Source organism: Herpailurus yagouaroundi, unplaced genomic scaffold (genome assembly GCF_014898765.1).
Source record: "Herpailurus yagouaroundi ecotype Mexico unplaced genomic scaffold, PumYag 246, whole genome shotgun sequence".
In the NCBI taxonomy this organism is placed as follows: Eukaryota; Metazoa; Chordata; class Mammalia; order Carnivora; family Felidae; genus Herpailurus; species Herpailurus yagouaroundi.
In genome coordinates this window covers 7,892,462-7,906,029 of record NW_024412463.1, presented here as the reverse complement: position 1 = coordinate 7,906,029, position 13,568 = coordinate 7,892,462, and positions in this window count along the sequence as shown.

Here is a 13,568-nt window from a genome sequence, read left to right as displayed (position 1 = left end):
TCAGGACTACCGATCCCGTCTTCATTTAAAATTTTCATGTTTTGTTCGTCATGGCTATGCCTGCAGTGATTTTGAATTTTATTTTATTTACCTAAAAAACTTTTTTTAAAGTTTATTTATTTTAAGGGAGAGAGAGACAGAGATCGAACGAACAGGGTGGGGGACAGAGGAGGGGGGACAGAGAGAATCCCAAGCAGGCTCCACACTGTCAAGTGGCGCTTGAACTCAGGAACCACGACATCAGGACCCGAGCAGAAACCGAGAGTCCAAGGCTTAACCGACTGAGCCACCCAGAGGCCCCTGATTTTGAATTTGAAAATGTGGTTTATCTTGAACCCTGTTTTTTGTTTGTTGGCTTTTTGGTGCCTCTTTCAATCTTACTCTCCATTTCACCCCACTCCGTGTCTTGGGGGGCGCGCACTGGGGGAGTGGATATGGGCATTTCCAGGGACCACCTGGCAGCGGGCGCCACCGCCACCGTGTCTCCGGGCCTGTCCTTGCAGGTTTGGGACGGTCGTTTGCCCCATCCCCTCCGGAGGCGCTCCCCAGTCTGTGTCAGCTCCGCTCCCTCTTCTCTAAGGCTCGAGACGGCAAGGGAGGCGTTTCACCCCCGCGGCTGCGGCTGCAGGGGAGACCCCAGGCCCCACGCCTCCCTCCACTCCTCCACGGGGGACCCCACCCCGGTGCCCAAGTCCCCGCGCGCCGCCCCCTCTGTTCCTGCAACTCCGCGTCTGTCCAGCAGGGGGCGGCGTGGGCACGCGCATTCCCAGACTGCAACCCCGGGCCGGGCCCTTTTCTTCCCGCGCGTGCCCGTCTTCCCACGTCTTGCAGAGGGCCAGATCAAGTGACAGCTGACGAGCCTGCTCTTTAACCCCTTGCTGACAGTTCCTACTCCCGGGGGAGGGAGGACGAGAGGGAGGAGCCTCGGAGTTCTGTTTTGGTGAAACGCACTTTTTTTTCTTGCCTCGGAACAGAAAAAAGTTCACGCGTTCACACGTGCAAAATATGCACGAATATTCGCTACGTGCCAGGCTCTTTGCAGCGGTCCCCCCCCCCCCCCCCCCCGCGACCCCGCTCAGCGGCGCTCAGAGGTGCTCACTACTCTGAGCCCCGCTTGGTAGATGTGCGCCCCGTGGCTGAGGGGAGCGGGACTCCCAGGGCAGGGGAGGCGGGTATCTGGGCTGGATGTGTCTTCCCCGTTGCCCTGTCTTCAGAACAGTGGCCCACGGGGACCCGCTTCTGTGCGGTCTCCACCGAACTCTGAGGGGTTCGCAGAGCCGAGAGCTGTTACCCCCAACACCTGCCGGGTTCGCTGCGCAAAATTCTGCCTTTTGCAATGATGGGGTTCCGCGGGGGGCCTGGAACTGGCGGCCCCCGCCGGGGCGCGGCCCCCCCCCCCACCGCCTGCACGGATCAGCCCTTACGGCCCCTGCAGATGTCCCGGGAAGCTGTTCCCCGAGCCCCAACTTCGGGTCCGGGCCCAAGTGCCAGTGAGTTATCGTCCCCTTGGGGCAGCCCCCCCCCTCCCCAGGGAGTGCCCAGCGGGAGTGGCAGTCAATGCCCCGCAGGTGAGACGACCAGAGGAAGTATGGTGCCTCACCCCACTTCCCACGTGGGCTTGAGCCTCAGGGGCCCAGGTGGTGGTCGGCCTTGAGAACACCTCCCCTTGCCCCCCCCCCCCATTGCCCCCACCAGCAATAGCATTTATTGAACGCTTATTGTATGCCAGGCACTTCGGAAAGGGCCTTGTGGTATTTACCCTATGGAATCCTTAGGGTGGCCCCATTTTACAGATGAGGAAGGGGGGGCCCAGGTCACAGGCCTGCTAGGATTCAGACCCAGGGCTGCTGGCCTTAGCTCATCAAATGAGTGACCGAGTGAAGAAATGACACGGCCCGAGGGAGTGAATAATGGTGGGGGCCTGGGTTCCTCCCTGTACAGTAGCTGAGGGTGGCTCTAGGCACTGTGATGTCACGGATGAGGGGCCTGTGCCAGGAGGCTGGGGGCACATCACAGCTCTGAGTGGCACCTGGGGAGGGGGGGACCCCCTCCCCGACCCCCACCCCCGGGGCCAGCACTGGTGGGAGGGGTCTTCTGTTCATCTCTGTGCATTTTATATTTTACTCATTTTCTACAAAGGCAAGTGTGCCTTGCCTTTCATAATGTGAAAAGAAAACCACAAAAAATTAAGACTCTTAGATAAAAGCACATTTAGACATAAATTAACTGAGAAAATGTAGCTAAAGTGAGCTCTTAGCGGGATGCTTAGTCAAAAGTGGTCTCCCGCATGAGGGGAAGCAGGTGGCTGGGTTGCCGATGAGTGTCTGTCCACTGTCCCCTCCAGAAGGACGGGGTGTGCCGCTGCGTCCACCCCCAAGCTGTGATAATCACTGACCTTTATGTCGTGGTGACCAAATGCTATCTCCACAGTAACCTCGTGAGGTGGGTACCACTTTTTATCACTGTTCCCGTTTCCCAGGAAAACTGGGGTCCAGAGAGGTTAAGCAAATTGCTAAAGGTCACACAGCACAGAAGAGGTGGACCGGGACTCTAGACCCCTAAAGGGTGCCGTCCCTCCTGACTCCCTGCCCCCTGCCCCCCTCGGATGGGACTCCAGCATGGTCTGTGCAAAACGCAGACGTTTCTAGAGCTGGTGAAGATTCCCTTTAGACAAGTCAGAACCTTTGGGGTCCACAGGGAGCGTGGCGTCCTGCAAAGGGCGTGTTCAGGGCCAACAGACCTGGATGTGCGAGGCCCTGCGGCCCCACTCACTGCGTCTGTGAGCTCAGAGGGGGAAACTGAGGCACAGAGCTGCCCAGCCCCTCCGGACTGTGGGGCTGTGGGCTGTGCCCGCTACTGGTCCCACAGGTGAGTGGACCGCCTACCTTTGAGATGCTCCAGGTGCAGCGAAGGATGTGTGGAGGCTGGCAGGGGTCGGGGGGCACACGGGGGGCCGAGGCTTGCAACCTGTGGGCATGAGCTGCTCTGTTGGCGGGAGCGGTAGTGCCTGGCGGGGAGGGGTCTGCACTTGCTGTAGGTTCACGAAGGATCTCCCTTCCCAGGGCGTGGGGCTGTCACCTGGCCACGGGGCTTTGTCTCCTCCAGGTGCAGGGAAGGACCTCAGGCGGCAGGAGAAGGTTCTGGGCCCGGGAGCCTCCTGCTCCTCCCACGGTGAGACAGGTGCGTGAGCATTCCAGCTGGGCCCTCCCCGGGCGGGAAGCAGGGGGTGCCAGGAGCCGGGAGGGTGACAGTCTGGCAGGTGCCCTTGGGCCTGTGCGGGCTCCACAGGACGGGGAGAGGGAGGGGAGGGGTGAGAAAGATGACGGATGGCCGGCGCCTGCCGCGTTTTCCGTGGGTGTCTGGCTGGTGACCTTTGGGAGGAATGGATTCAGAAGTGAGTGCTATTTGTCTAGGCCCCGGTTCAGAGACGTCCTCTGCGTTAAATGTCAGGCCCCCACTGTCACCCAGGAAGCGGGAAGTGCATCCCGGCAGGGTTCAGGCTGGCTGAGACCCGACAGGCCCGTGAGCGCCTCACAAAGCAAGCGTGGGGCCTCCTGGTTTATTAGGATATTAATTTGCGATGTGTTCTTGCTGTTTGCCTTTCTTTCTATCCATCCCAGAAGATAGCAGGACTCTGTGTTCCTGTCTGCCTTCAGGATCCTGCCATGAATGGCAGAGAACAGAATTTGCTGAACCACAACCCCACTCTGGTGTTTTATTTTTGAAAGGGGGGTGCCTCGGGCTGGGCCATGGCTGGGGTAATGCGAGCCGGGGAGGGCTTTTCAGGGCCGGGGGACCCGAGGCCCAGCCCTTGTGGCCCCCGGGGAAGGTGGCAAAAATCTCTCTTGGCTTGAGCTGGACTCTGGTGCTGAGCCCTCGGGTCTGCAGACCCCTGGACCCCATTCTTGGCCGCTGCTCTCAAGGGACTGCTAAGGTCTGTGGGAATCAACGGCCAGAATCCAGAGCCAAATCATCAGGGTTTGAAGTAGGCTCACCCCCTTTGCTGGGGCCTGTGGGCAGCCCCTTCCCCACCTTCGTGCCTCAATATACTCATCTTCAGACTGGGACAGGGACCGTCCTGGCCCGTCTCTCTCCCTCACTTTCTCTTCCCTGATCACCAGCTCCCAAGTGCTCATCAAGGGCTCCGCTTTTGGGGGACCCTGCCTAAGATGGGTTCTTGGGGCACCTGCGTGGCTCGGTCGGTCAGGCGTCCGACTTTGACTCAGGTCGTGATCTCACAGCTTGTGAGGGTGAGCCCTGCGTTGGGCGTGCTGTTGTCAGCACGGAGCCCGCTTCGGATCCTCTGTCCTTCTCTCTCTCTGTCCCTCCCCTGCTCGTGCTCTCTCTCTAAAAAATAAATAAACATTAAAAAAAAAAAAAAAAAAAAAAAGATGGGTTCCTGAAGTGCCCAGTCAGGAACAAGGCCCGTGACGCTTGGCCTGTAAGGGCATCCTTGGTCCCAGTGTTGGGACAGTTCTGAGCTCTGCCAACCTCACTGCCAACTTGAAGGAAGGATCTCGAGCCGGCAGGTGCACTGTGTCATTGACCCACACGACGGCCGCAGGCCACGTGCCCCGTGGGGGTCCACGTTACCCAGGTTGGTGGTGCAGGTGGGGCTTGAAGCCAGGCCAGCCCCCGCCGGTGACCAAGGGGGACAGTGCAAGTGGCAGAAGCCGGACAGCTCTGCCTGGGACAGGTGCTAAACCGAGCAATAGTGTCACCGGGATCCTCCTTAGCGAGGGGGCCGCTGGTGTCGGAGGAACTCGCCCACCACCTGGTGCTGTGTGTACAAACACCCTTTGCCTCCCCCTCGCTCTCCCGGGGGGAGGGCATGAGCACCTGGTCACCCAGAAGGCAGCTCATCCCTGGGGTCATGCAGCCCAGCGGGACGGAGCCAGGATTTGAACTCATGCAATCTGGTTTCAGGCTGGTTGCTCAGTGCACATCACTGGCCACCTCTAGGGAGCTGTCCCTTTCCTGGGAAAGCACAGGGGATGTTCAGAGGAAGACAAGAAAAGAAAGAAAGAAAAGAAATCAATGCCTCTCCATTCTTTCCCTCACTTTCTTCCCTCCCTCCTCTGTCTCTCATAGAATCCCCGGCCTGCCGTTTGCCGCGATGGTGACAAACTGGAAACTCCTGAGCTGATGCTATCGGACCCAAAGGGCCAGGGACGCTGGGCCAGGATTGGGGGCTGGGGGCTCCGAAGGCCGTTCTGGGCATGATCCTGGGCTTCACAGCCTTCCTAGGTGTCTGTGAGCCCCTGGAGGGGAGGTGGGGGCCAGAAGCTTCTCCAAGGACTCAGTAACAGGCCAGAGCACTCGGATTCTTTCTAAAAAGATCAGAGAAGCGTCTGCCCTCTGCAAGCCCGTGTCTCTTTCCCCCGCTTTCAAGCCTGAGAACAGTTTGGTCTGGGTTGGTAGCATCCCGGCACTCCGGGTTCTTTCCTGAGCTCTGGATGTCCACAGGAGCACGCATAGACCCTCTGCTCCCCGAGCTGGGTATGCCCCGTCCAGAGGGGATCCCGAGCGGGGAAAGGCTCTGTGTGCAGAGGACAGAGCTGTGATGAGCCATTGCAATCCACCTCCCCTGTGTTCGACTTCCTTCCGGGACGTCTTAGCATCCTAGGGGATGGAGGTTTGGATCCACAGACTCACCCATCTGGCGGCTTGCAACCTGAAGCCAAGGCCTGGGTCTGCATTTCAAAGATTTGGCAGGAAGTTAGATGTATCTGATGGATTTACGCAATTACGACTTATTTTGGAACTTCTCTAACACGGAAGTGCTCGTGACACAGGGAGTGCATACGTCGTCCTGTCTGGCTTAGTGCAGTTTCACAACTGAACACGCCCGTGTCACCGTCCTCTAGATTAAGCCACACGTTGTGATGACCACCCCTCCCCCCGGCCCCTGCTCCTGTGCCACCCCCCGCCGCCCCGGAGCCCCCTGTTCCCACAAAGACCCCGCCACCCTGACTTCTCTCTGGCTCCCTCAGTCTTGCCAACTCTTGCATTCGATGTAAATGGAATCACAAGGCACGTTCTCTTTTGTGTCTGGCTTCCTTGGACCAGCATGCTGGGGATTTATTTTTATCTCTGATCCCACCAGAGCAGTTTTCCAAAGGCGGGGAAAGATTCCGTGAAGCAGGTCCACTGGGTGGTTGTGGCTTATAGGAGTGATGCCCAGATGGCCATCACAGATGCTCGAGATCCAGGGTGGCAGGCCGGTGGCTCAGGGGCCTGTCTTGTCCTCCATCAGGTTTAATCTGACCTACGCAGTGCTTATTGGATACTTTGATATATATACCAAAGTGGAGGAAATATAAAAGAATATTTTCACACACATTGTCCAGAATTGACAACTTAAAACACTTCTGGTCATTTGTTGTTGTTGTTATTGAGGTGAGATTCACATCACATAAAAAGAACCATTTAAAAATGCACAGTTCAGGGGCGTCTGGGTGGCTCAGTCAGTTGAGCATCCGTCTTCGGCTCGGGTCACGATCTCAGAGTTTGTAGGTTCGAGCCCCGCGTCAGGCTCTGTGCTGACTGCTTGCTCAGAGCCTGGAGGCTGCTTCGGATTCTGTGTCTCCTTCTCTCTCTGCCCCTCCCCTGCTCACGCTTTGTCTCACTCTGTTTCTCAAAAATAAATAAATGTAATAAAAAAAATTGAAAATGCACAGTTCAGGGGCGCCTGGGTGGCTCAGTTGGTTAAGCATCTGATTCTCAATTTCGGCTCAGGTCATGAGCTCACGGTTTGTGAGTTTGAGGCCCTCATCAGGCTCTGTGCTGACAGCTGCAGAGCCTGTTTGGGATTCTCTATCTCCCTCTCTCTCTGCCCCTCCCCTGCTCACGTGTGCTCTCTGTCTCTCTCTCTCAAAAATAAATAAAACGTTAAAAAAAATAAAATAAAATGCAGGGGCGCCTGGGTGGCTCAGTCGGTTGAGCGTCCAACTTCGGCCAGGGTCATGATCTCACGGCTCATGAGTTCGAGCCCGGGGCCGGGCTCTGTGCTGACGGCTCGGAGCCTGGAGCCTGCTTCGGATTCTGTGTCTCCCTCTCTCTCTGCCCTTAACCCACTCGCATTCTGTCTCTGTGTCTCTCAAAAATAAAAGTAAACATTAAAAAAATAAATAAATAAAATAAAATGCACAATTCAGTCTTGCTTATTACATTCATGATGTGGTGCGGCCATCACCTCTGCTTCTAAACCATTTTCATTCTCCAAAGGGAAATGCGGTCCCCATCGGCAGTCTCTGTCGTCCCCCACCCCCTCCAGCCTCTGGTAACCACCAACCCGCTTTCTGGCTCCCTGGGTTTATCTCTCTGGGAGAGTTCACATACATGGGACCGGACACAACGCCCTCTAGCACCATCTACGTTGTTGCAAATGGCAAGACCTCATGCTTTTTCACAGCTGAGTAATATTCCATCGTGTATGTATACCACAGCTTTATCCATTCATCTACTGATGGACGTTTAGGTTGCTTCCCTATCTTGGCTGTTGTAAACAATGCTGCTGTAAACATAGGGGTGCATATATCTTCCCAGATTAGTGTTTTCGTTTTCTTCGGATAAATACCTAGCAGTAGAAATACTGGATCGTATGATATTTCTATGATTTTTCCCCCAGAGACCTACAGACTGTTTTCTGTCCAACAGGTAGCCTTTTGCGTCTGATTTCTCTCACTTCGCGTTCCGTCTCTGAGGCTCATCCGTGTTGTAGCGAGTAGCGCATGTCAATGCTTCCTGTACTGCATTTCTTTTTTATGACTTCTGCTCATTTTTGGTCATTTTTTTAGAACCATGAAACATTACTGAGAAGGTGGAAGAGTCCCCTTTTGCCACAGAACTTCTGTTCCCTGTTCCTCAATTCCAGGCATGCAATCAGTCCCGGGCAGTTTTCTCTTTAAGCTGGGAATTGATGGGGGCGCCTGGGTGGCTCGGTCCATTGAGCATCCGACTTTGGCTCAGGTCCTGGTCTCCCGGTTCCTGAGTTCAAGCCCCGCGTGGGGCTCTGAGGTGTCAGCACGGAGCCCGCTTCAGGTCCTCTGTCTCCCTCTGTGTCTGCTCCTCCCCCACGCCCCTCCCCACCCCCCGTCAAAAATAAATAAACATTAAAAATTTAAACTGGGAATTGACGGGCAACCTGAGGTCTGTAGCTTTTGGCCTCTTCGAGCGGATCAGAAGCCCCTGCGCTGAGCACGGTGACCATCAGGGACTTCAGCTACATGGCGCCCCCACCAGGAGAGCACGAGCTCTGCAGGTGGCTCTAGGTCCATTGGACCCACCTCACTTTCCGGCCGCTCCCCGCCCCCGCCAGCCTCCGACTACGTAGCCCCTGAAGGACACCTGTCTGTGCCCTGTGGCAGGTCTCTGCTGAGCCACTGGCTTTGCAGATCAATGAAGAAAATGAAGACATCACGTCTCTTCCATCAAGGTCTGATTTAAGAACTGGCCTCTTTTCCAAGAGACCGTGTGCTTTACTTCGTTGGTGTTAAATTGTTCTTTGATGAGATACTTGCGTTGTAAATGGTGCTTGTCCGGGGGTAGCAGACCTTTTCTGTAAAGGGCCAGAAAGCAGGTATATTTTCAGCTTTGTGGCATCTCCGTTGCAAACCACCCCCCACGGCCACGTAGCAGGAAAGCGGTCACATCAGCAGGCAAACAAATGAGTGTGGCTGTGTCCCCATAAGACTTAACTGACAAAAAGAGGTGGCAGGCCAGAGTTGGCCAGCCCTCCTCTAAGAAACGGTGCTGATGGTTATGTTCTTTAAATATTCTTTACTGGGGCGCCCAGGTGGCTCCGTCGGTTGGGCGTCCGACTTCGGCTCAGGTCACGATCTCACGGTCGGTGAGTTCGAGCCCCACGTCGGGCTCTGTGCTGACAGCTCGGAGCCTGCTTCGGATTCTGTGTCTCCCTCTCTCTCTGCCTCTGCCCTGCTCGCACTCTATCTCTCTCTGTCTGAAAAATAAACATTAAAAAAAATTAAAAAAATATCTTTACTTACCGAAACAAAAACTTACTACTGATACAAGTAGCTAGTCCCTGCAGTGGACGCTATTGATGCTGATGAAGATTTCTTCCCCCCTTACATTGAGGGGTGGTTGGGAGACTTACGTTGGGTAATGAGCCGTAAACAGAAGTGACACGTGTCACCTCCAGGCCAGCGTGCAGTGACATCTGTCGTGGACCGTGCCGTCTATCACCACCATCACCCCCCCAAACGGTGTGATCACGCGCCCCATGACCGTTCTGTTGCGGGGACAGTGGTGGCAGAAGGATCGTTGTCTGGGGCCAGGGGAGGCCGAGACGTGTGGCTGCAGCAGAGGCCGCAGAACTGCTGCAATCGAGACTTTCTCTTTTGACACGTCAACTTGGAGATGCCTCTGCGGCGTCCAAAAGCAGGTGTCAGAAAAGCACTTGGAAACACGAATTTATTTTAGAAATTGTAAACTGGGCTGCTGGCGTATTTGGTTTAACTGGCATTGTACTCAACCGTGATTTAAACACAAGAGATTAAAAACAAAAGATGTTGGGGCGCCTAGTGGTTCAGTCGGTTAAGCGTCCCACTTCGGCTCAGGTCCTGATCTCACGGTTCGTGAGTTCGAGCCCCGCGTCGGGCTCTGTGCTGACAGCTCGGAGCCTGGAGCCTGTGTCGGATTCTGTGCCTCCCTCTCTCTGTGCCCCTCCCCTGCTCCTCTCTCTCTCTCTGTCTCTCAAAAATAAATAAACGTTAAAAAAATTAAAAAAAATCCAAAGAAAGAAAAAGATTTTAAAACCTGTAAACATTTGGGAGATTTTACATTTATAAAATCCAAAGGGTCCCGCCTCCTTTGAATAATGGGCAGATCTGGCCACGCTGGGCCCCAATTTCCCGCGGCGGCGACCTGCCAGAGCCGAGGAGCAGGGTCGGTATACAATCTGCCACCGCGACTGCCATTCCCAGAGGACCCGGGGCCCTGACTCTGCACGTCAGTTGCCATTCATTGCTTCGCTCAGGATGCTGCGGTGGAGAGGGCCCTTAGCTATTTCTCCGCACCCACGTCTCCACTGAAACTAGCTCAACAAAAGACAGTGCGAGAGAGTCACGTTCCAGAGGAATTCGGACGGCATGTGCTTTTTCTTACACTTGGTGCGTTTTCTTGTGTGTGAGAGGGTCACCCTTGCTGGCTCAGCCAGCGGAGGAATTTCAGCGGCTGCCTCGTGCGCAACCTGCACACCCAAGATCAGGACGGCCCCAGGCACCCTTGGCTTTTGTCAGTGCAAGCCTGTGACTACGCTCCTATATTTCAGTGTCATCGTTTCACGAAGACGAGTGGGAAAACAGGAATTGCCGAGACCAGGGATGAGAGGCAAAGGTCTCCCACGTGAATGTCATTGCAACAGAGATGGGCGTGGTATTTTTTAGGGTTCTCCAGAACTATCTGTATGCACATATATAAAACAGGTATGCATATACATATTTGTTATACGTATAACTTATGTATAATATATATGATATATGTATAATATATACTATAGATCCCTTATATATAATATGCATAATATAATAAAATATAATATACATTCATTAGATATAATATAGAAAATATATGTATAGTATATAATATATTCATTATATGATGTACAGTATAATGATAATGTAATATATATTTATGTTATATATATTATATATATCCAGTAAGCATATATTTGTTTTCCATAAGGAATTGCTCACGCAATTATGGAGGCTAAGAAGTCCCTTGATCTGCCATGGGCAAGTTGGACACCCAGGGAGGTCCGAGCCTGGAGGCCCAGGGAGGGCCAGGAAACCGGGGATGAGACATTCCAGCTCAAGCAGGCAGACGGGACGAAAATGTGGGGGAATTTCTCCTTCCTCCACCTTCTGCTCTATTCTGGCCCTCAGTGGATTGGGTGAGCCCAGCCCCCATCGGGGAGGGCCGTCTATGGTCATGCCAATCTCACCGGGAAACCCCCTCACTGACACACCCAGAATTAATGCTTGATCCGGGCACCCCCGCGGCCTGCTCAATTGACACAGGAGGCCCACCGCGGCAGGTGACGTGAGGCAACATGGTGTGCCGTGGCCCACGTGGGTGCTCACAGGAGGTAACTTGGATGGTTTTCTGTTTAGTCTCGAAAGCCACGATGACGTCACATTGGTGTGGCACTACATAGCACAGCGTCTGGTGCCTTGGCCAGCCCCCCCCCTCCCCAGCCTACAGAGACACAACGGGCCCCACCCCAACTTTGGCCGGCCGTCGAGGCTGGTGGCCTTGCACACACCCGGAAGGCAGGAACCAATTTATTACTCACGTGGTGAGGATTCTTGGAAAGAGCAAGGGGGTGAACGGCTGGGGTTACGGTGGTGGCTGGGGGCGGGGCGGGGCTGAACTTGCCACGGGTGCCAAAGCATCGGGCGCCCTGCCTTCTTCCCCGTGTGCCCAGATGCGGGCGGAGTGGGAGACCGATGGGTGAGCAGTTTGATATAAAAACATGGGGTCAGACTATCACACTGACGCTTCGTAGAGACCCAGGAATGCTTCCCCCCACCCCCAGTGGCTGTCCCTATAAGGAGCACCACCAGCAGGCTCGGCCCTGGCAACGCATCCCTTCTGCGGGGCACCCAGGGTCCCAGCCTCTGGTTCCGGGGCTGGCTCTGCTCTATTGCTCTGTGCCCACCATACGGCACAGGTGGCTTTCTCTTTGCCCGGTGTCCCCCGGCTCAAAACTCCATGTGTGTCCTCGTGGGAATGTTATAGTCAGACATCGAGAGGCAAGATTTATTTCCTAATTAAATGAGAGCATCCTGCACCGCAGATCGATCAATCATACCCACACACCAGCACACACAGACAACAGTGGCTCAACTCCTGTCTGAATGTCTCCGGGGGAACAGACGGCTCCCTCCGGGTGCCGGGATTCCAAGGCTGCAGCTTATCCAGGAGTTATCGTTTGCATCTCGTGGAATCAGAATCGTCACCCGCCCATGCGGAACGAGGCTTATTAGCCACACAACCATCTCTCCAAACTGAAGCCCAGTCAGGTTGCCTCCCGGCGATGCGATTACACATGGCGAGTGTAAAATCCACAATTATTCCGGCCTCCCTCTTGAAAGTTTGAGTGAATGGCCCAGAAGGATGTGAAGATTTATCTCTTTCACGGGGATATGGGCGGAGTTGCATTTATTTGTGGATTTCGGAAGGAGCGCCCAGCTTTCTCTTGAGCCTTAGCAACAGCCAGGTCTTAAATGCAGTAGGTGGTGAGTACATGTGTATGGAACTGAAGTGCCCGGGGACAGCCCTTTTCTACCTCTTGAAGAGAGAGCATCGTTCTAACCAGCAACAAGGACAGCAGAAACAGTAGCAACAGTCACCCTTGGCTGAATCCCTTGGCCAGGCTAGACGTCTGAACAGATACTTTATCACCAGCTTCTCATTTTATCCTTACGCTGTTTCTAAAGAATCTATTCCTTTGCTTCAAGGGATGCAAACCAACATCTTCTGTAGTGTATGCTCGGCCGAGCCCTTTCTAACCTCATCCCTGTTGATCCCTACACCACCCCCAGGGGATAGTTTTGTGTCCTTGTTTCTCAGCTGAGGAAGCAGGGGTGGGAGGTCTGGCCACCTGCCCAGAGCCACACGGCCTGAAAGGGGAGGGCCTGGGTTTGAGCCCCACTCTCCACGCAGCGCACTGCCTGTGTCCTCACCTTTCCACTGACTCAAGAGAAGATATAGCCAGCCCGCGTAGATGGCTAAGGACACATTTCATTTCATTTCATTTCATTTCATTTCATTTCATTTTTTATTTTGTTTTATTTTATTTTATTTTATTTTATTTCGCTTTATCTTTTCCCTGCTAAGAACAGTTTTTTAAAAGAAATTTTCACCTTTATTTATTTTGAGAGAGAGACAGAGTGCGAGTGCGGGAGGGACAGAGAGAGAGGGAGACACAGAATCGGAAGCAGGCTCCGGGCTCTGAGCTGTCAGCACAGAGCCCCACGCGGGGCTCGAACCCATGAACTGTGAGATCATGACCTGAGCTGAAGACTGACACTGAGCCGACTGAGCCACCCGGGCGTCCCAGTGCTGCTAACCTTTTAAGTCCAAAATCTCTTTATCAATCCCCCATGCCAAAATACTCCCAAATTAAGAAATGTTACTATTAGTTTGACAGCAATGCTCATATGGTGGCAAAAACCTGACCTTAACTGATTCCTGGTGCCTTGGAGTCTTGAGTCCACGTGAATAGTCTTAAGTTTTGCTACAGAAAGATTAATGGGTTTAATTGTGTGGGGCTGCCCCAGACCTTGTCAGAGGGGTAACGTGATACACAGAAATCTACGAAGTCCTAAATTCTCAAACACACGTGGTCTCAGGCTTTGGCCACTGGACATCAGTGCCCGCTGGGGCCTTTCCACACAGGTGTACTTGAACATGTAGCAGCGAGAGCTGTGTTTTCTAGTAGTTTCATTTTCTTCCACCTTGCAATTCTCCTGTAACTCAGACGTAGGAGTTTCTAATTTATCTCGGACTGAGATGTGCTCATGACAGAATCCATTCTGAGT